The sequence below is a fragment of the Lactuca virosa genome, chromosome 5, assembly GCF_052849685.1.
Source record: "Lactuca virosa cultivar CGN04683 chromosome 5, Lactuca_virosa_CGN04683_v6, whole genome shotgun sequence".
Classification (NCBI taxonomy): domain Eukaryota; kingdom Viridiplantae; phylum Streptophyta; class Magnoliopsida; order Asterales; family Asteraceae; genus Lactuca; species Lactuca virosa.
The window spans coordinates 44,371,414-44,395,439 of NC_136430.1; the positions used below are offsets into that span (position 1 = coordinate 44,371,414).

General features: G+C 36.1%; 1 pseudogene; it reads left to right on the plus strand.

The window, feature by feature from the left end:
• The window catches only part of LOC145111195 (uncharacterized), a 36,260-nt pseudogene extending 14,175 nt beyond the window's left edge, over positions 1 to 22,085 (plus strand).
• The last annotated feature ends 1,941 nt before the right edge of the window (positions 22,086 to 24,026 follow it).

Below are 24,026 nucleotides of genomic sequence, written 5' to 3' on the forward strand. Positions count from 1 at the left end.
ACCTCCTCCAATTATTCTCCCTAACCCACAAGTTCAAGGTCACTCAAGCCCTAATGGCAAGCAAGGTCTATGTGTGATCACATCTTAGAGATGAAGTCACATATTGACAAGCTGGGAGAGTTGGGTGTCAAAGTCTTGAGAAAGTTGGATGTTCAATCACTTTCTAAGTCACATAGTGAGTTCCTTTGGGACTACTATGAAACAGACTATGACATGAACCTTAATGATCATATCTATTTGCTTGGTGCTGCTGAATCAGCAATGATTTGGAACGATAGTAAAGCAAATTTGATTAGAAGATCAACTTCCCAAAAACTTTATGGACAGTCACAATGGTGACACTGGAAATCCAGAAAAAGCATTCTCTTCCCAATGGAAAGGGATTGGCCATAGTCAACCCGGTTGACCAAATGGTAAGGAGAAAGGCTAAGTCTGAGATAGTCCCATTACCAAAGGGTCCATATGTTTATTTTGCCAAAGGAAGGGGCGTTGATTGCAAAGCTGCCAAGTTTACCTAAGGATGTTAAAGTCAATAAGTCTGACTCTACTTCAGGTAGAGCCCATTATCTAACTCTGTTAAATTTCTATTCTAAGATCCTCATTACATGATGTGACTGGGTCACATGTTGATGTTTTAAGAATCAAAGAATAGAGAGAAAGCTTAAAGGAAGTATATGCTGATTCTGATCGCGTAGGTGGATTTCGATCGCATCAGAATTTTGAAGTTGTTACTTACGAGTTATGATATATTGCTTAGGAATAGATAACAACAAGTTTTTCCGTATGCATTTGCACTATAAGGATAAGTTTTTTCCGCAAAGTTTTGAAATAAAATAAAAGTTTTTAATTTTATATTTATTTTAAATATCCTTACAAGTGGCATTTGTGAAAAATGGTTGTTTATATGATTCCATTGATAGCAATATTTGAAAAAAAAATGGACTTGATTCTTTCGTTTGTGGTAGTGTCATAATTTACCAAATAAGGAAAGATTCTCATTCCCAAGGCTTCAGTTGGATAGAAACTTGGAATCATGCAAGTTGAATAGTATGATGAATGAGAACTTTCAAGCATTGGAAAATTAAGACTTGTTCACATGGATGTGTGAGTCAAGTTAAGGACTAAAGGGATCGAGTACACATTCTTGTGCACTGGTCAAGTCCACCACAAAGCTCGTTAAGACTATTCGTCATGATTTACTAAATTTTAGTAAATATGGTTATACTTACAAGTTTAAGTATAATTCTGAAACTTGGAAAAGTCTCAATGTATGGCAGAACGAATGGGAAGAATCAAATTAGGCAGACAGATAAAAGTGTCTCAAATATGAAAAGATGGGAGAGTACTTTAGTATCATGTTTTGTGATCATCTTAATGATTAAAGAACCACATCACAATTGGTCTTCTAAGGACATCTTAGTGCATTCTTATGACTAAGAAGAGGAGTCATGAATTGTTGAAATGGTTAAATCAAGAAGATGAGTCATACTTCGTTTCAAAACAAGTCTTAGAGTCATACTCCAAGACTATAAGTTGAGTGACATATCTTAAAGAAAGGTTTATAACACTTGTCAAATGTAAAAGTAAAAGTGTCCTACTCTTGTACATTTGAAGTTGGTAAGTTGTGATGTTTTGGATTAAACAAAGACCAACTAAGGCCAATTGTGTGAAGTGTTTGTCTTGATAAAGAATCCGCACTATCTCTTGAATATTTGGCAAGATAGTCTTATATGTCAAGAGGACAGTGGGAGTCTTAAAGATCCTAAAAAGAATTTCAAGAACTAATCAAGAATAAAACCTGAGGTTCTTCACTAGCACACGACTTGAGGTTTATAACCTATCATGTTGACATATTCTGTGCCCATTCCAGTTAAAGTTGGCTTTGCATAGGAGTTCTGAAAGTTCTCAATTGGTTGCATAACAACTTGGAAGCAATGGCAGGCCCTGTACTGCCAGGTGGCAAGAAGTTAAGATTGCATAAGTTCAGTCCATATGAGTTTGGATTTGTCATTATCCTTGTCTTGTGACTATGGTTTTGACGATTCACATGGATAAGAACACATAGGTGGAAGTTATATGTGTAAGATTAGAAAACTTAATGCAAGAAGCATGTCCAAAGCAATGTACTTTGAATATGAGACTTAGTTTCCATGGAGTTGATCTCCATTGGAATACCTTATAATGACTGTTGACAAGTCTTTGTGACTTTGTACATATTCATTAGAGGAGGGTCAGTGCATATAAGTTTAAAATCTAAACAGATTTCGATAAATGATAGGAATTTGAAATTCTCACATTTTTCGATAAGGATTTGGGAGTGTGAAATTAGAATCATTGAAATTATGTTCAATTGGTTTATTTCACAAAGTAAGGATCATAGATAAACATAGAGTGCATACTTGGTGTATGGCAAAGCTATTGTTTAAGAAAAACATAGTGTACATGCTTGGAGCATGGGACAACTAGTGTTTTTAATTCAAGTATAAAGTTGATAAAACCGAAACAATGAATAATGAGTAATCAGTATGGTGATAAATAAAAGTGTTTATTTATATTCATAAGGTTTGATACCATATTTGATTCATTTATTCTTGTGTTTCACTTTGCATGTTTTGACTTCCAGAATAACTAAGTCGCTCTTCCTGAATGATTAAGTTATTCAAATCATCCACAGTCGGTCATATGTTAGAAGTAGATATGAATCAAGACTGTCATGGGTTGGCTTGTAGAGGTCCAAGTTGGTGGACAAAGTGGTGCTACAACACTCATGAGTGCTCATAAGTTCTGAGTATTGGATTCAACCCACGCTCATTTGAATCACTTCATGGATTTTATCACGAGTGATCATGAGACGATAATATCTTATATTCTTCAAACCTAGAGATATGAGTTGTTACTATGAGTTGGTTATACATTGATTGCACGAAAACGCATTGGTAACTCGATGTTATAAAACGTGCCTTTGTGTATGATTCAACAAGTAGTAGAACAAGCCATATGAGTCGAAGTTCATCCATTCCTTTTACCTTCGGGATAAAAGCGATATCTGTGGGCCCCTAGATGATTTAAAGATGATACATGTGAGGGCTTGGCCAAGCCAGGACTGATTTGATTTGTTCAATCAGTCAGTCATCATGAATCGGAAATCGGGAAACAACAAATGGACAGAGAGAATGATTGATAATCCATGTCTCAGTCCATATGATATCTAGAATGGAGGAATATATGATCCCTTATCTAATGGACAAGTCATTGACAAAGGACAGAGTTCATCGACAAGGTCAGAGTTCGACAGAAGCTTTTGAGAGCTACGATTGCTGATCGGTTCCTGAAGTCATACGCAATAATAGTTTTAGACTTATCCAAGTGGGAGACTGTTGGATTAATGTCTAAGTCCATAACTATAATTGGTAAGACTTGACCCGACCCGGCATGGTCCATTTGGGTTGCATGGCATCATGCATTTGGATAGACTATAATGAGAGAAATAACACTTAAGGTTTGTTAATATATTATAAGTTCTAATATATTAATAAGGTTATTTAATTAGTATTGATCAAGAATTAATTTGGAATTAATTAAGTGATCAAAAGGAGACTAATTAAATATATGGGTTGATTGTGTAAATCATTCATTCTTATATATGTGGGCTTGTGATCCAAGATTCCTTATGTTGGACTAAGTCCATGGGGTGACCCATGGATACTCCATGGAGGTTAAAATCCATGGAGCATAAGGAATGGATAACGTTATGAGTTACATGGTGTAACCCTAATAGCCACCATATAAAAGAATCCCATGGCTCAAGAAATCGTGCACTAATGTGTGAGTGTGAGGGCTAGACGATTTCAAGGAGTGTTCAAGTTTCTCTCAAGTAATTCCAAGTGTATTTGGTGTTGTGTGAACCATTTGAGGTGTCACACTTGGGGCACTAGGCACTCAAGCTTCATGAAGACATTCTACATCAAAGAGGTATGTATTCAATCTTGTTATATTTATTATTTTGTATGCTAGATTAGGATAATACCTTGGATGTTCATAATTGTATGTATAATAGAGAAAACATAGATCCAAGGTATTTAGGGTTGCATGTACACTTAGGAGTGTTAGAATGCTCATAACCCAACAACTATGACTTGTAATCGGGTATTGACTCAAGCATCTTCCTGTAGGTGATTGGAAGTGAGTTGAAATTGGTAGATTTCTTCTTTGCTATAGTGGTTATCTGCGTGCATATCGAGGTGGTGTTTTGGGGGAAAGCCACTAAGCTTTATGTTTACCCAGTTGTTTATGGTTTCAGGTATCATCAGTTATTGTTGGAAGGCGAAGGCGGGACTGTACACACTCATCAGAAACATTGAAGATTTCGCGTTTCTACAATACTCTGATTTTTAATAAATGTAATTTGGAATAAATGGTTTTCTTAATTAATGGATTAATAAATAGGGAAGTTTTACCTTAATAAAAATGACATTTTTTGGTTGGGAAAATGGTACGTTACAAGTTGGTATCAAAGCCTTGGTTATTGTGAACTGGAGGAACACTTGTGTGAATCCAGTCTCAAACCAGGATCCGAGAGTTTTTGCAAAATGTTAAAATAAAATAAAATAAAATAAAAAAATTAAAAATTATAATAAAAGAGTTGGGTTAAGGACGTGGGCTTGGTATTTTGTCATGTTCTTGTTTGATTGTTGGCTTGGGATCAGGAAAGTGGACCTTGACTTAACTTTGATTTTTCAGGAAGATGCGGCGTGTACAGTCAGCTAGAGTCCGGACAGGAGAGTGGTTCCCAAAATACCCATAATTGTTATATTTGCGGAGTTTTGATATTGCTGATACATGATTTGTTAGAAAATCATGCTAGTGATAGGTTAGGGATCTTCAGGAATTGCATGATAGAATTGCCTGATTATATGATGCTTGATAGCCTAGGGTTCTTCTTTTATGAAATTGACATCATTACTGTAGTTACTTAGTGTACGCAGCATAGTTGTACATAACTAATATTCTATAGCCTGAGAATTTTTGTTTTAGCCTTATTTCTTGTTCTTGTTTGATGAAGGGCTTAGGGTAGAATCAGGTATTCGACTGTTTATAGGGTCCATCGTTATATATGATTAGCATACATGAGTGCTGCAGAGTTGGTGGAAGTTTCATGGATGAGTTGTGTGCGGTATGCCGACCAGTTGTGTAATGTATAGCCTTCCTCTAGGATGAGAGGATAGAGTGTATGTGTATTCTTGTGGGTATTGTTAGGGTTGTTGTGATGATCTTCTGAGACAAATACGGGTAGGTGTGGAAGGTAGGATAGGCCCATGCTACTGGAAGCACAGGACCCGTACACGTAGCACGGAAGTCACAACCCCTAGGTTTTTGTTGGGAATTGGTCCCCCTAGTGTTACATGCGTTTTTTCTGATATCACCCTGGTTTATTATCGAGTATGGCGATTACGAGACGATTTTAGGCTGGATCTGGATCCGGATCAAGATCAGATGGCCAGAATGGGCCAACATTGACCGAGGACCAGGTCAGGGAGATCATTCGTGAGGAGGTTATTTCGTTTGTCCGGGGGTAGATACCAGAGCTAGTTGGATCTGTCAAGGCCGTTATGATGGAATACTTTGATGATCGATATGCTACACTTTTGGAGGTTGTTGTTGTTGCAGCCATCGTGGCTGTTGCTGCCATTAGGGTTCAAGGAGAGAGAGCTTCCCTGTATCGGGACTTCGATCGTATGAAGCCCCCAGAGTTTGATGGGGTCTCGGACCCGATTATGGCGATGAGATGGCTATCTGATGTGGAGGGTTGTTTCTTCAAGTGTTCTTGTCTGGATGACCAGAAGGTCAAGTGCGCCCTTAACCTTCTCAGGTTGGGGGCAAGGGATTGGTGGAGACTGGTGACTAGTTCTTATACTCTTGAGCAAAGGGCCACGATGACTTGGGAGCAGTTCTTGGAGATGTTCCGTGCAAGGTATGTTCCCCTAGTAGAGAGGGAGAGACTGGCCCAGGAGTACCTGGACCTGAGACAGACGACCGAGTCGGTGACGAAGATGTTGGATTACTGTCTAAGTCCATAACTATAATTGGTATGTACTTGACCCATTTTGGCATGGTCCATTTGGGTTGCATGGCATCAGAACGATTTGGATAGACTTTTGTGAGAAAAGGATATTTATGATTTATTAATATATTATAAGTTCTAATATATTAATATGAAATCATATTATTTAATTAGTATTGATGAAGAATTAATTTGGAATTAATTTTGTGATAAAAAAGACACAAATTAAATATATGGGGATTGATTCTGTAAATCATTCATTCTTATATATGTGGGCTTATGATCCATAGTTCTTCATGTTGGGCTAAACCCATGGAGTAACCCATGGATACTCCATGGAGGTTTCTGTTGGGTTTTAGTATACTACAACATCCTATGGTGCACATACAACCCTAAATACCTTGGATCTATGTTTTCTCTATTATACATGCAAATATGAAGTTTCCAAGATATTACCCTATACTAGCATACAAATATCATATACTTGGGTAATAAAATAGATAGAATACATACCTTTTTTTTATGTAACTTGTCTTCATGAAGCTTGAGTGCCTAGTTCCCCAAGTGTGACACCTCAAATGGTTCACACAACACCATGAACACTTGGAATAACCTTGAGAATAAGGATACTTTGGTTCTCTCTAGTGAAATCGGCCTTGCCCTTTTGTGTACACACACTAGTGCCCATTTCACCAACCAAGGACATCTTTATATAGTGTGGAGATTAGGTTTAAACCCTAATATCCATGACCTTTCATTTCATATGATCCATGGGTTAAACACTCCATGGACTATCCATGAAAGCTTAGCCCAACCTAAATGAACTTGGCCCATCACACACATATATCTTAGAGTCCATATTTAATTAGTTCCTTTTGATCACTTAATTAATTATAAATTAATTCTTGATCAATACTAATTAAATAATATGATTATATATTAATATATTAGAACTTATAATATATTAATATAAATCACTAGTATCCTTTTTCCTCATCCTGTCTATCCAATTGTCTTGATGCCATGCAACCCAAATGGACCATGCTGGGTCGGGTCAAGTCTTACCAATTATAGTTATGGACTTAGACATTAATCCAACAGTCTCCCACTTGGATAAGTCTAAAACTATTATTGAGTATGACTTCAAACCCTGACTAGCAATCGTAGCTCTCAAAAGCTTCTGTCGAACTCTGACCTTGTCGATGAACTCTGACCTTTGTCAATGACTTGTCCATTAGATAAGGGATCATATATTCCTCCATTCTAGATATCATATGGACTGAGACATGGATTATAACTCATTCTCTCTGTCCATTTGTTGTTTCCCGATTTCCGATTCATGATGACTGACTAATTGAACAAATCAAATCAGTCCTGGCATGGCCAAGCACTCACATGTCTCATCACTAAATCATCGAGGGGCCCATAGATATCGCTTTTATCCCGAAGGTAAAAGGAATAGATAAACTTCGACTCATATGGCTTGTTCTACTACTTGTTGAATCATACACAAAGGCACGTTTTATAACATCGAGTTACCAATGCGTTTTCGTGCAATCAATGTATAACCAACTCATAGTAACAACTCATATCTCTAGGTTTGAAGAATATAAGATATTATCGTCTCATGATCACTCGTGATAAAATCCATGAAGTGATTCAAATGAGCGTGGGTTGAATCCAATACTCAGAACTTATGAGCACTCATGAGTGTTGTAGCACCACTTTGTCCACCAACTTGGACCTCTACAAGCCAACCCATGATAGTCTTGATTCATATCTACTTCTAACATATGACCGACTGTGGATGATTTGAATAACTTAATCATTCAGGAAGAGCGACTTAGTTATTCTGGAAGTCAAAACATGCAAAGTGAAACACAAGAATAAATGAATCAAATATGGTATCAAACCTTATGAATATAAATAAACACTTTTATTTATCACCATACTGATTACTCATTATTCATTGTTTCGGTTTTATCAACTTTATACTTGAATTAAAAACACTAGTTGTCCCATGCTCCAAGCAAGTACACTATGTTTTTCAAAACAATAGCTTTGCCATACACCGAGTATGCACTCTATGTTTTTCTATGATCATTACTTTGTGAAATAAACCAATTGAACATAATTTCAATGATTCTAATTTCACACTTCCAAATCCTTATTGAAAAATGTGAGAATTTCAAATTCCTATCATTTATCGAAATCTGTTTAGATTTTAAACTTATATGCACTGGCCCTCCTGTAATGAATATGTACTAAGTCACAAAGACTTGTCAACAGTCATTATAAGGTATTCCAATGGAGTTCAACTCCATGGAAACTAAGTCTCATATTCAAAGTACATTGCTTTGAACATGCTTCTTGCATTAGGTTTTCTAATCTTACACATATAATTTCCACCTATGGAGACAACTCCATATTCTCATTTTGACTATCACTTCTGAACAAGAGATGCCTCTTTTCAGAATATGTCAATATGGTCCTTCCAAAATTAGCACTATACTTCCAACTGTCCCTGAGCAACCAATCTTTGGTAAACCTTAGATTGTCCTCGACAATTGCTTAATCATTTTAGTCATATCCAATTCTAGACCTCTTCCCTTCTTAATGCCTCTGGGCATTTGGAAAAATTTAAAAAGGACAAATATTATAGCACATGCAATCGATCCTGTATACACAATTCATGATGTCTTACATAAAGACATGATTCTAGACCAGTCTTTTGCTACAATATTTTTATTTTCCATGTTTTCAAAATTTAACTATGAAGAGGGATGTCGTAATCATAATCGAATTTTGAGAACGCAATATATAGAATTTCCTTAAGTTGAACCAATCCAACATGAAATTCATATATATATATATATATATATATATATATATATATATATATATATATATATATATATATTCTTGACTAAAGATGATTAAGGTCTCAATCTAAGCCTTTAGAACTGAAATGAAGTATATCCTCTCCCTTAATTATAGCAAAACAACTCTTTCAACCCCTGCAGCCTCACGAATTGAAACTTTTGTTTTCTATAATTAACATTGCTAACTTGCAACACTAACAATAATTATCATGCTCCCACTAACATGATGATTATTAGCATAACACTTATGCTCCCACTAGCTTTGACATGTACTCAGAAATCAGTTGGACTTCTAGAAATCAATACTTTATTGACTTTCTTACCAAAGTTCAGATTTCTGATACGAGATGCTTTGATAAAACTTTATCAAAATCATACACCTTTCCTTAGATAGCATGCATGTGTGTCTAAACAATTTCAGAACTATGAAAAGGGATGCCGTAATCATAGTCTCAATTGTTTAGACCTTTTGCCATCTGCTTCAAATCTACTTGGTGGAAGTGTTTCCTCACCATCATTTTCATGAATCGGAGAGAAACCTTATGACCCTTAGATTTTATGGTGTATGTGTTCTTATCCATGTGAATCGTCAAAACCATAGTCATAAGACAAGGATAATGACAAATCCAAACTCATATGGAATGAACTTATGCAATCTTAACTTCTTGCCACCTGGCAGTACAGGGCCTGCCATTGCTTCCAAGTTGTTATGCAACCAATTGAGAACTTTCAGAACTCCTATGCAAAGCCAACTTTAACTGGAATGGGCACAGAATATGTCAACACGATAGGTTATAAACCTCAAGTCATGTGCTAGTGAAGAACCTCAAGTTTTATTCTTGATTAGTTCTTGAAATTCTTTTTAGGATCTTTAAGACTCCCACTATCCTCTTGAGATATAAGACTATCTTGCCAAATATTCAAGAGATAGTGCGGATTCTTTATCAAGACAAACACTTCACACAATTGGCCTTAGTTGGTCTTTGTTTTATCCAAAACATCACAACTTACCAATTTCAAATTTACAAGAGTATGACACTTTTACTCTTACATTTGACAAGTGTTTTAAACCTTTCTTTAAGATATGTCACTCAAGTTACAATCTTGGAGTATGACTCTAAGAATTGTTTTTGGAACGAAGTATGACTCATCTTCCTGATCTAACCATTTCAACAATTCATGACTCCTCTTCTTAGTCATAAGAATGCACTAAGATGACCTTTAGAGGACTAATTGTGATATGATTTCTAAATCATTAAGATGATCACAAACATGATACTAAAGTACTCTCCCATCTTTTCAGATTTGAGAAACTTTTATCTTCCTAATTTGATTCTTCCCATTCGTTCTTCCATACATTGAGACTTTTCTAATGTTTCAGAATTATACTTAAACTTGTAAGTATAACCATATTTACTAAACTTTAGTAAATCAAATAGTCTTAACGAGCTTTGTGGTGGACATGACCAGTGCACAAGAATGTGTACTCGATCCCTTTAGTCCTTCACTTGACTCACACATCCATGTGAACAAGTAATTATTCTTGATTTTCCAATGCTTGAAAGTTCTCATTCATCATACTATTCAACTTGCATGATTCCAAGTTTCGGTCCAATTGAAACTTGGGTGATGAGGAACTTTCCTGATTTGGTAAATTTAGACACTACCACAAATGAAAGAATCAAATCCATTTTCCAATATTGTTGTCAATAGAATCATATAAGCAACAATTTTCCACAAATGTCATTGTAAGGATACTTCAAATAAATAAAATTAAACAATTTTCTTTTATTTTAAAACTTTGCGGAAAAACTTATCCTTACAATCCACATGGAAAACTGTTGTTATCTATTCCTTAGCAATATATCATAACTTCTTAAGCAACTGCTCAAAATTCTGATGCGATCGAAATCCACCTTCGCGATCAGAATCAGCATATACTTCCTTTAAGATTTCTCTCTATTCTTTGATTCTTAAAACATCAACATGTGACCCAGTCACATCATGTAATGAGTATCTCAGAATAGAACTTAACAGAGTTAGATAATGGGCTCTACCTGATGTAGAGTCAAACTTATTGACTTTAACATCCTTAGGTAAATTTGGCAGTTTGCAATCAACGCCCCTTCCTTTGGCAAAATAATCATATTGACCCTTTGGTAATGGGACTATCTCAGACTTAGCATTTCTCTTTACCATTTGGTCAACCGGGTTGACTAAGGCCAATCCCTTTCCATTGGGAAGAGAATGATTTTTCTGGATTTCCAGTGTCACCATTGTCACTGTCCATAAAGTTTTTGGGAAGTTGATCTTCTAATCAAATTTGCTTTACTATCGTTCCAAATCATTGCTGATTCAGCAGCACCAAGCAAATAGATCTGATCATTAAGGTTCATGTCATATTCTGTTTCATAGTAGTCCCAAAGGAACTCACTATGTGACTTAGAAAGTTATTGAACATCCAACTTTCTCAAGACTTTGACACCCAACTCTCCCGGCTTGTCAATATGTGACTTCATCTCTAAGATGTGATCACACATAGACCTTGCTTGCCATTAGGGCTTGAGTGACCTTGAACTTGTGGGTTAGGGAGAATAATTGGAGGAGGTGGAGGAAGAGAAGTATGACTTCCATGAGCCAAACTCGGGAAGTCATATTCATTAGGAAAGCTTGGTTTGGGAAGATCATTGTTGTCTAAACCAGACATCAACAATGGGAGAAATTCACGTAAAGTTGATTTAAGTCCTTAATATAACACCCAATATGATATATTAAGGCTAGGACCCAACAAACTATTTATAACTGGAAGAGGGATGCCGTAATCCGAGTTATAAAATAGTTGAAGATAGGTAAATGACGATTTACCAATTTCCACTATGAAAAACGAAATATAATTAAGTTTTAATTGGATTTGAAACTCCTAGATCTTTTAAGATTCATTGAACTTTTCAATGGCATGTTTCAATCTCGAGTGTGCCCTTCAGGTTTTGTGACTGGGATGCCGAGGATCACAAAACAAGGTGTGAAGTAACCATTCAAATATACTTGGTACCCTTAATATTTACCCCTCAATCATTGTGTCGGTTAACCACACGAGCTCCACCGATACTGTGATAAATATTAAGTTACCCTTTGCCTACCTTGTTAAATCCAGGTTAGTGTGCCGGTTAACCACACACGCTCCACTAACGGATTAAGCAAAGTGCAAAGTGTAATTTCATGGATTAGCACCTTATTCACATTTTCCTAAGTAACTAAGATTGGGAATTTATAAGTGTTTAGTTACTTAGTATTTATCATTAATACTTTTAATGAATGGAGAATTATAGTCCTTGTCCTACCTGTTCGGCTAACGACCTCCACCAGTCAAGGAAGCGGTGGGTGAGAGTGGACACCCATTAAGCTGTCATTTTATAGGCAACAACCTTATACCCCCCTTATAGACCGGCTTCGTGAATGAGGCCTACTAATGGTAAGACGACTTTCTCTTATACATATAATATATTAAACTTTTAATATTATAATAGTATAAGGGTGTATTTTAGACATTTAACATACTTGATGGTTTAATCTATTAATTAAACTAGACTTTTAATTTAATTAAACTCAAACCATATATTTATGGATTTAATAATACTCTTTTAATTAAACGCTTTAATTAACTATTAATAAAGTCCATAAGAGTTAATTTGAACTATTCAACAAAACATCATAATTCCAATTATTAAACTCAAAATTAAAACCATTTAATTAATTGTTTAAGTTATGAACCCAAGAGTTTTAGAATTAAATTCTTTTTTTCATAAAAAACTTTTCTCAAATTCCAAAACTTGAGGGCAAGTTTTGTAATTCTTGAAAACCTTTGGATTCCATAACTTATGGAATTAATGGTGTTTTATGATGAAACTTTCCATGTTCCATAACTTAAGAACACGTTATGGAATTCTTTAAAACATTAACACCAAATTTTGTAACTCCATAAAAACTTTGAATCAAATTTTTTTTTTTTTTAAAAAAAACTTTCATATCCATAACTTATGGAAGTTTCAAAAACCCTTAAGATCACAACTTTAAAAAAAAACTTTTGAGCTCCAAAATTTTATGACAAAATTTGTAACTCCTTAAAACATTTAGATCAAACTTTTAAAACTAATAAAATAATCATATCATTTTATCTTTTACTAAATTTGACTTAATTCAACTCATATAACAAATGATTCAAATTTTACAAATAATTCGTTTTTCACAAAACAAGTAATTATCTTAAAATTTGACAAACGTCATGTTTTTTTTTTCCTTTTTTTTCCAACTTGAAAATAAAACATTTGCATCAATATAACAGAAAACAACCCATGGCTCTGACACCACTGTTAGGTTTTAGTATACTACAACATCCTATGGTGCACATACAACCTTAAATACCTTGGATCTATGTTTTCTCTATTATACATGCAAATATGAAGTTTCCAAGATATTACCCTATACTAGCATATGAATATCATATACTTGGGTAATAAAATAGATAGAATACATACCTTTTTTTTTATGTAACTTGTCTTCATGAAGCTTGAGTGCCTAGTGCCCCAAGTGTGACACCTCAAATGGTTCACACAACACCATGAACACTTGGAATAACCTTGAGAATAAGGATACTTTGGTTCTCTCTAGTGAAATCGGCCTTGCCCTTTTGTGTACACACACTAGTGCCCATTTCACCAACCAAGGACATCTTTATATAGTGTGGAGATTAGGGTTAAACCCTAATATCCATGACCTTTCATTTCATATGATCCATGGGTTAAACACTCCATGGACTATCCATGAAAGCTTAGCCCAACCTAAATGAACTTGGCCCATCACACACATATATCTTAGAGTCCATATTTAATTAGTTCCTTTTGATCACTTAATTAATTATAAATTAATTCTTGATCAATACTAATTAAATAATATGATTATATATTAATATATTAGAAATTATAATATATTAATATAAATCACTAGTATCCTTTTTCCTCATCTTGTCTATCCAATTGTCCTGATGCCATGCAACCCAAATGGACCATGTTGGGTCGGGTCAAGTCTTACCAATTATAGTTATGGACTTAGACATTAATCCAACAGTTTCAACCCATGGAGCATGAAGAATATGGAAAGACATGAGTTACATAGTGTAACCATAATAGCCACAATATATAAAGACCCCATAGCTCAAGAAATCGGCCCCAAGGATTGATATGACAGGGCTAGCCGATTTTGAGCATAAGGACTTTTCTCTCAAGTTATTCCAAGTTTTTGTTGGTGTTGTGTGAACCATTTGAGGTGTCACACTTGGGGCACTAGGCTCTTAAGATCCATGGAATCAAGCTACAACAAAGAGGTATGTTATCCTAACTAGTATCTTGTATTGTTTATGTTAAATTGCATGTTAGTTATAGGTTAATACCTTGGAAACCTTTTGCATGTATAATTAGTGAAAACATAGATCCAAGGTATTTAGGGTTGTATGTGCAACATAGGATGTTGTAGTATACCAAAACCCTTCAGTGGTATCAGAGCCAAGGCTTGTTTTCATCTATACTTGATGCAATAGCTTAAAAATCGAAAATTCTGGCTTTCTGGGCACTGGACTCGCCGAGTCCATGATGAAATTCATCCTACTCGTCGAGTAGGTTCATACACTCGACGAGTAGGAGCCGCTGACAGCATATCTTCGAGTTTTAAGGCTGGAATTGGACTAGAATCATTACCCTAAGCTGTTTTTGAACCTATAAACCTGTTTTTGATGTGGTAATGTTCATGCTAATCCAATTCAATAGATAATTGTCAATAGATTCATGTTTTGTATTAGTTTAATGGTTAGGCTAATTACAAAAAAATTGTTTGATTTGAATTAGCTTGTTCTTATGAGTTAGTTTAGATTAATAGAAAAATTATGTGATAATTTGTTTTCAATCCAAATTGATCTAAAAGTTGTTCATAAAATGTGTTTTTGTAAATTGTCCTCAAGTTATATGAAAAGTCTCATTTATGATTTTTAAAGCTCATAAGATTTCTATAAGTTATGAAAAATGAAGAGTCTCATTTTTTAAATGTTTTAAAGTCTTCCATAACTTGTCCTCAAGTTATGAAACTTGAAGAGTTTTTCATTAAAACTACTTTAAACTCATAAGTTATGGAAACCAAAAGTTTTTGAAATGTTCAAAACTTGCCCTCAAGTTTTGGAATTTGTAAAGTTCCCCCCCCCCCCTATGAATACTTTAATTCCAAGTTAAACCCTTAGAATTTTAAGAGTTAAAATTCAACCCTTTATACTATTATAATATTAATAGTTAATAGTTATATATATGTATAAGAACAAAGTCAGTCTTACCGTTAGTAGGCCTCATTCACGAAGCCGGTCTATAAGGGGGGTATAAGGTTACTGCCTATAAAATGGCAGTTTAATGGGTGTCCACTCTCACTCACCGCTTCCTTGACTGGTGGAGGGTCGTTACACGAACGGATAGGACAGGACTCTAATCTCCCTTCATTAAAAGTATAATGATAAATACTAAGTAACTAAACACTTATAAATTCCCAATCTTAGTTACTTAGGAAAATATGAATTTGGTGCTAACCCATGAAATTACACTTTGTACCTTACCAAGTCGTTGGTGGAGCGTGTGTGGGTAACCGACACACTAACATGGACTAGTAAGAGTGGCAAAGGGTGACTTAATGTTTATCATAGATCGGTGGAGCGCGTGTGGGTAACCGGCACATCGATTAGGTGATAAATATTAAGGGTACCAAGTTAATTTGCATGGTTATTCACACCTTGTTTTGTGATCCTCAGCATCCGAGTCACAAAACTTGAAGGGCACAATCGAGATTTAAACATGCCATTGAATAGTTCAATGAATCTCAAAGGATCTAGGAGTTTCAAATTCACTTAAGACCTATAATTCTTTTTCGTTTTTTGGAAATTGGTAAATCGTCATTTACCTACCTTCAAATATTTTATAGCTTGGATTACGGCATCCCTCTTCCAAGTTATAAAATATTATGTTGGGTCCTAGCCTTAATATTTCATATTGGGTGTTATATTAAGGACTTAAATCAACTAACTTGAATTTCTCCCATTGTAGATGTCTGGTTAAGACAGCTATGATCTTCCCAAATCCCTTGAAACAAGCTTTCCTTATGAAGATGATGTCCCGCGATTGGATCATGGAAATCATACTTCTCTTCCTCCACCTCCTCCAATTATTCTCCCTAACCCACAAGTTCAAGGTCGCTCAATACCTATTGGCAAGCAGTGTCTATGTGTACTCACATCTTGGAGATGAAGTCACATATTGACAAGCCGGGAGATTTGGGTGTCAAAGTCTTGAGGAAGTTGGTTGTTGACTAGGTCCTTCAATCACTTCCTAAGTCACAAAGTGAGTTCCTTTGAGACTACTATATGACAGACCATGACATGACCCTTAATGATCTTACCTATTTGCTTGTTGCTGTTGAATCAGCAATGATTTGGAGCACTGGTAAAGCAAATTTGATTGTAAGATCTACTTCTCAAACTTCTATGGACATTGACAATGGTAACATTGGAAATCCAGAAAAGTTTTCTCTTCCCAATGGAAATGGATCGACCATAGTCAACACGGTTGACCAAATGGTAAAGAGAAACGCTAAGTCTCAGATAGTCCCGTGTACCATTACTAAAGAGTCCATATGTTTCTATTGCCAAAGGAAGGGACATTGGTTGTGAAGCTGCCCTATTTACCTGAAAGATCATAAGGATGGTAAAGTCAGAGTGTTTGACTATGCTTCGGGTAAAGTGCACTATCTAACTCTATTAAGTTCCTATTTGGAGATTCTTATTACATGATGTGACTAGCTCACATTTTGATGTTTTGTAGAATCAAAGAAAAAAGAGGAAGCTTAAAGGAAGAGTAAGTTGATTCTGATCGCGAAGAGATGGATTTCGATCGCATGCTTCGATGATCAGAATTTTGAGCTGTTGCTTAAAGAGTTGTGATAGATTGCTTAGGAATTCATAACAACATAGTTTTTCATATGCATTTGCATTGTAAGGATAAGTTTTTCCGCAAGTTTTAAAATAAAAGAAAATATTTTATTTTATTTATTTTAAGTATCCTTACAATGGAATTTGTGAAAAATTGTTGTTTATATGTTTCCATTGATAGCAATATTGGAAAATAGATTTGATTCTTTCGTTTTTGGTAGTGTCATAATTTACCAAATAAGGAAAGATTCTCATCACCCAAGTTTCAGTTGGATAGAATCTTGGAATCATGCAACTTGTATTGTATGATGAATGAGAATTTTCATCTTTGGGAAATTAAAACTAATTCCTTGTGTACATGTATATGTGAGTCAAGTGAAGGACTAGGAGATCGGGTACACTTGGTTGTGCGCTGGTCAGGTCCACCACAAAGATCGATAAGACTATTCGTCATGATTTACTAAAGTTTAGTGAATATGGTTATGCTTACAAGTTTAAGTGTCATTCTAGTACAATGGAAAAGTTTCAATGTAAGGTAGAACGAATAAGAAGAATCGAATTAGGCAGAAAGATAAAAGTTTCTCCAATCTGAAAAGATGGGAGAGTACTTGAGTATCTTGTTTTATGATTATCTTAGTGATTATGAAACCATATCACAATTGATTCTCTAAGGACATCTTAGTGCATTTGTTTGACTAAGAAGAGGAATCGTGATTTGTTGAATTGGTTAAATCAAAAAGATAAGTCATACTTCATTCCAAAATTAAGTCTTAGAGTAATACTCCAAGATTGTAACTTGAGTGACATAATATTGAGAAGGTTTATAACACTTGTCAAATGTAGAGTAAAATGTTTTTTTTACTTTTGTACATTTGAAATTGACAAGTTGTGATGTCTTGGATAAGACAAAGACCATCTGTGACCAATTGTGTGAAGTGTTTGTCTTGATAAAAAATCTGCACTAACTCATGAATATTTGTTTGTCAAGGAATGATTCTTGACAAGAGAGTCTTATATGTCAAGAGGACAGTGGGAGTCTTAAAGGTCTTGAAAGTCTCAAGAACTAATCAAGGTTGAAACCTATTGTTTATCACTAGCACACGACTTGAGGTTTGCAACCTATCGTGTTGACATATTCTTGTTTCTGTGCCCATTACAGTTAAATTTGACTATGCATATGAGCTCTATGAGTTCTCAATTGTTTGCATAACAACCTGGAAGCAATGGTAGGCCCTTTTGCTGTCAGGTGGCAAGAAGTTAAGATTACACAAGTTCAGTCCATATGAGTTTGGATTTGTCACTAACCTTGTCTTGTGATTATGGTTATGACAAATTTACATGGATAGGAACACATACACCATAAAATCTAAGTGTCATAAGGTTTCTCTCAGATTCATGAAAATGATGGTGAGGAAATGCTTTCACTAAGTAGATTTTAAGTAGATAGTAATTGTGATATTTGCATTCTCAAAGTCGTTAGTGGAGCGTGTGTGGTTAACCGACACATTAACATGGACTTGTGAGAAATGGCAAAGGTCTAAACAATTGAGACTATGATTACGGCATCCCTTTTCATAGTTCTAAAAATTGTTTAGACACACATGTGAGATATCTAAGGAAAGGTGTATGATTTTGATAAAGTTTTATCAAAGCATCTCGTATCAGAAATCTGAACTTTGGTAAGAAAGTCAATAAAATATTGATTTCTAGAAGTCCAGTTGATTTCTGGATACATGTCAGAGCTAGTGGGAGCATAAGTGTTATGCTAGTAAGATAATAATTATTATGCTAGTGGTAGCATAATTAGTTATGGTAAATATTGCAAGTGAGCAATGTTAATTATAGAAAACAAAAAGTTTCAATTCGTGAAGTTGCAGGGGTTGAAAAGGTTGTTTTGCTATAATTAAGGGAGAGGAAATTATACGTTAGTTTAATTCTAAAAGCTTAGATTGTGAGATTTTGATCAAATTTAGTCATGATTACATTATTTGCGTTCTAAAATTCGATTACGATTGCGACATCCCTTTTCATAATCTGAATTATGAGAACATGACAAATAGAAATAAAAATATTATAGCAAAAGAATGGTATAGTATCATGTCTTAATGTGAGACATAATTAATCTTGTCCCATATGCTTCGGATATAGGATCGATTACATGTGATGTAATATTCATCTGTCCTAAATTTTTTCAAATGCCTAGGGCATTAAGAGGGAAAAAGTACTAGAACTGGATATGACTAAAATGATTAAGCAATTGTCGAGGACAATCTGAGGTTTACCAAAGATTGGTTGCTCATGGACAATTGGAAGTATAGTGTTAATTTTGGGAGGACCATATTGACATATTCTGAAAGGAGGCAACTCTTGTTCAGAAGTGATAGTCAAAATGGAATGTGGAAATGTTTCCATAGGTGGAAGTTATTCTTTAAATCTGTGTAAGATTAGAAAACTTAATACAAGAAGGATGTTCAAAGGAATGTACTTTGAATTTGAGACTTCGTTTCCATGGAGTTGCTCTCCATTGGAATGCTTTGTAATGTCTGTTGCCAAGTCTTTGTGACTTTTGTGCATAGTCATTACAAGAGGATCATGGCATATAAGTTTAGAATCTAACAGATTACAGTAAATGGCAAGATTTTGGTATTCTTACATTTGCAGGAAGGATTTGGGATTGTGAAATTAGCATCATTGAAATTATGTTCAATTGGTCCATTTCACAAAGTAAGGATCATAGACAAACATAGTGTGCATACTTGGAGTATGGCATAGCTATTGTTTGGACAAACATAGTGTGCATGCTTGGAGCATGTCATGACTATTGTTTTAATTCAAGTATTAGGTTGATAAATCGAAACATTGAATAATGTGTAATCAATATGGTGATAAATAAAAGGTGATTTATTTATATTCATAAGTTCTAAGACCATATTGGATTCCATTATTCTTGTGTTTCACTTTGCATGTTTTGACTTCCAGAATAACTAGGTTATTCTTCCCGAATGACTAAGTTATTCAAACCATCCACAGTCGATAATACGTTGGAAGTAGGTATTAAGGCAAGACTGTCATGAATTGGGTTTGCAGATGTCTAAAGTGTTTAGACATAGCAAAAGTTGCTGCAACATTCATGAGTGCTCCTGGAATGAGATTCGAGTATTGGATTAAACCCACGCTCATTTGACTCACTTCATGGATTTTATCACGAGTGATCATGAGACGATAATATCGTATATTCTTCAAACCAAGAGATATGAGTTGCAGTCTACAAGTCGGTTACACATTGATTATGTGAAAACGCACCAGTAACTTGGTGTTATAAAACGCATTTTTGTGTGTGATTTGATAAGTATATAGAGCAAGCATATGAGTCGAAGTTTATCCATTCCTTTTACCCTTGGAGGGATAAAAGCGATATTTGTAGGCCCCTCGATGATTTAGTGATGACAAACGTAAGTGCTCGGCCGGCCCTAGACTGATTTGATTTGTTCAATTAGTCGGCCGTCATAAATCGAAAATCGGGAAACAACAGATGGACAGAGAGAATGATTATAATCCATGTCTCAGTCCATATGATATCCAGAATGGAGGAATATATGATCCCTTATCTAATGAACGCGTCATTGATTTGTTCAGAGTTCGACATCGGCTTTTAGGAGCTACGATTGCTAGCCGGGTTTTAGGAGTCATACTTGCAATAATAGATTTAGACTTATCCAAGTGGGAGACTGTTGGATTAGTGTCTAAGTCCATAACTATAATTTGTATGTACTTGACCCGATTTGGCATGATTCATTTGGGTTGCATGGCATCAGAACGATTTTGATAGACTTTTGTGAGAAAATGATATTTATGATTTATTAATATATTATAAGTTCTAATATATTAATATGAAATCATATTATTTAATTAGTATTGATGAAGAATTAATTTGGAATTAATTTTGTGATAAAAAAGATACTAATTAAATATATGGGGATTGATTGTGTAAATCATTCATTCTTATATATGTGGGCTTATGATCCATAGTTCTTCATGTTGGGCTAAACCCATAGAGTAACCCATGGATACTCCATGGAGGTTTTAACCCATGGAGCATGAAGAATATGGAAATACATGAGTTACATAGTGTAACCCTAATAGCCACAATATATAAAGACCCCATAGCTCAAGAAATCGGCCCCAAGGATTGATATGATAGGGCTAGCCGATTTTGAGCATAAGGACTTTTCTATCAAGTTATTCCAAGTTGTTGTTGGTGTTGTGTGAACCATTTGAGGTGTCACACTTGGGGCACTAGGCTCTTAAGCTCCATGGAATCAAGCTACAACAAAGAGGTATGTTATCCTAACTAGTATCTTGTATTGTTTATGTTAAATTGCATGCTAGTTATAGGTTAATACCTTGGAAACCTTTTGCATGTATAATTAGTGAAAACATAGATCCAAGGTATTTAGGTTTGTATGTGCACCATTAGATGTTGTAGTATACCAAAACCCTTCAGAAGATCACCAAGATGTTCACTGATATGGCTTTGTTCAGTCCTGAGTTCGCTGATTCAGAGCAGGCTCAGATGACTCAGTATTTGAGCATGCTCAAGATGGATATTCGACAGTTCGTGTCCATCCAACGCTATGGTTCTCTCGTTGAGCTTCAGGATGTCACAAGGAGGAGAGAGATTAAGATAGAGACCCATGTGAGGGAGCAGTGTCAGGCTCCAGATCAGTCCCATCCTGCAGCAAAGTGGTTCAAGTCCGCCGGCCAGAGTTTTGGATTAGTTGGAGGGAGGCACAGATCTGTTTCATGTCGCTGGTGTGGCGAGGAGGGTCATTATGGAAGTGACTGTAGGCGGAGTGTGCGAGTTTGTTTTCATAGCGGCCAGGAAGGCCAAATTAGATCTCATTGTCCTTTTCTCAGAGAGGTGATGTATCTTACACCCTTAGCTTGGCAGTTACCCGATGGTCGTCAAAGGACCGTCGGGGTCCCTGGGAACGAGATTTGAGCTATCAGTTCTTCTAGTTAGTTGTTGTGGTAGTATTGGTATTTATCTGTAATTATGTTTGTGTTTCAAGGTTTAGATGTAATTGTGGATGATCAATTAAATGGAATTATCCTATTAGCTCTACTATGATTGAATTCTTATTATGAATGGATTAATTATCTTTGTCCTCGATTATATTTGTTTTGGAATGTATGAATGATGTGTGGATTCAGATCCTACCGTGTATCAGGATATCAGGGGTTGGAATCGAGTGGTAGAGTTCGAGTTAGTCTGGGTTTCGAAGGACTATGAAGTTCTCAGTTTCTAGCATATTTCAAGTGGGGGAGAGTAGAACCTCGCAGCATGACGACTTTTAGCCAAGATTCAGTTCTCTTTTGGATTTCTTTAAGTTCTAGATTTCTACACAACTGCTAAACCTTTGGGTTTCGCGACAAGATCACCATCAGCTATTGGACCTCCCTTCAATTCGTATTTGTCTTAGTTGTGATAGCATCTGTAGGGCGTGCTTGTGCTTAGGCCCTAAGGTGTTAGGAACTTAGGTTGAGGGTTTGCTTGTCTGTTATCGTTTGATCGGGGGAGAGCCCCCATGTTGATAGTGGTTAGCTCAGCTGGGCTGTCGGAGCAAAGTAAGAGTGTGGTCCAGTTCAATAGGAGATCAGTTAGTTTTCATTGCGGTGATGCCCTTTTAGTGCGGGATTAGAGTGCCGACATTTGGCCGAGAAGCTCGGAGACCAATTGATTATGCGGATTTTCGTTCATCTTGGTTGTTGTGGGGGAGTGCATCATGAAGTAGAAGCGAGAGCTGATTTCGAAGACGAAATCTAATTTAAGTGGGGGGAGAATTGTAACATTTTGTTTAAAATTAAATAAATAAAATAAATAGATAATAGCCCTAAAACCCCGAGATGTATTTTATATTTTATTTTATTTTAGCCCTAAATCCGTAATAATTGATCAGTGTTATCTGTGGGAGTTAAATGTCATAATTTCAAGAGTTTGGTGTCTAAATTGTAACAATTGGACTTGAAATGTAAATAATTTCTTGAGCAAGGGTTGTTTGTTAAATTATAGATCTTATTTGAAAAGAAAAGAGTGGGAGGGGCCAGAAGTGTTAAATTCGTTAGAAGTTTGATTTCGGGGACTTAAGTCGTCACCCCCTCCCTTCTTGTTCCCTCGTTTAAAACCTAACCCTCTCAAACTTTAACCCTAATTTGTTGGTAGGCGCCATCGCCGCCACCAAGCTCGACCGCCACCTCCTTGTTGTTGCTTGAACCACCGGTGCTCCTGCCGCCGGCGAAAACATGGAAGACATTGCAATCGTCGGGAAGGTCGGAGGAACCGGGAATCGTATCCGTTGTTGTCGTGTTCCGGTGGAGGCGTAACCTCCGTTCCCCGCTGCAACCGCCCCTTCTCCTTCTACTTATGTTCCATCCTGCAGCAGGTAGCTCGCATCCGACCACCTTCGCCATCGCTCCTTGCGGCTGTATTTTTTTAGGTTATCTCCGGTCATGGTTGCCGCCAAGAAGGTGGCTGTGGGTGTGTTTTGTAGTGCTATCTCGTTTTATGAAGTGTGTGTGTGTGTGTGTGTGTGTGCGTTTTCTGGCCGGAAAACGTGGGAAACCACCATGGCAGCCAACCATGGTGGATGTCACCTTGTTGCCGCCATCAGCCACCGTGTTAGGTGGCTGTGTGCATGAACTTTTATGTGTATGGGTGTTTTCTGCATTGGTTGATGTATTGGAAGCTTGTGGTCGGACTTTAACTCGAAAACCACCACCACTGCCGTAAGGTGGTGGCTGCCGTCGTGAACCACCGTTGACCACCACCGCCCCGAGGTAACAGTGGGTGGTGCACGGCCTATTAAAACTCTAATTAACCTAAAAACCTAACCTTGGACCTAGTTGGCGTGTGTTTGGGTTGGAAACCCTAATTAGGGTTTAGAAAACCCTAATCTTGGAAACTTTAGTTTGGGACTTATCGGGACCCGCGTTAAAGTTGTTAGTTAAACTGTAAATAATACTTAATAATGCCCCTACAATTAACTTAATGCAATATTGGAATTAATGGATT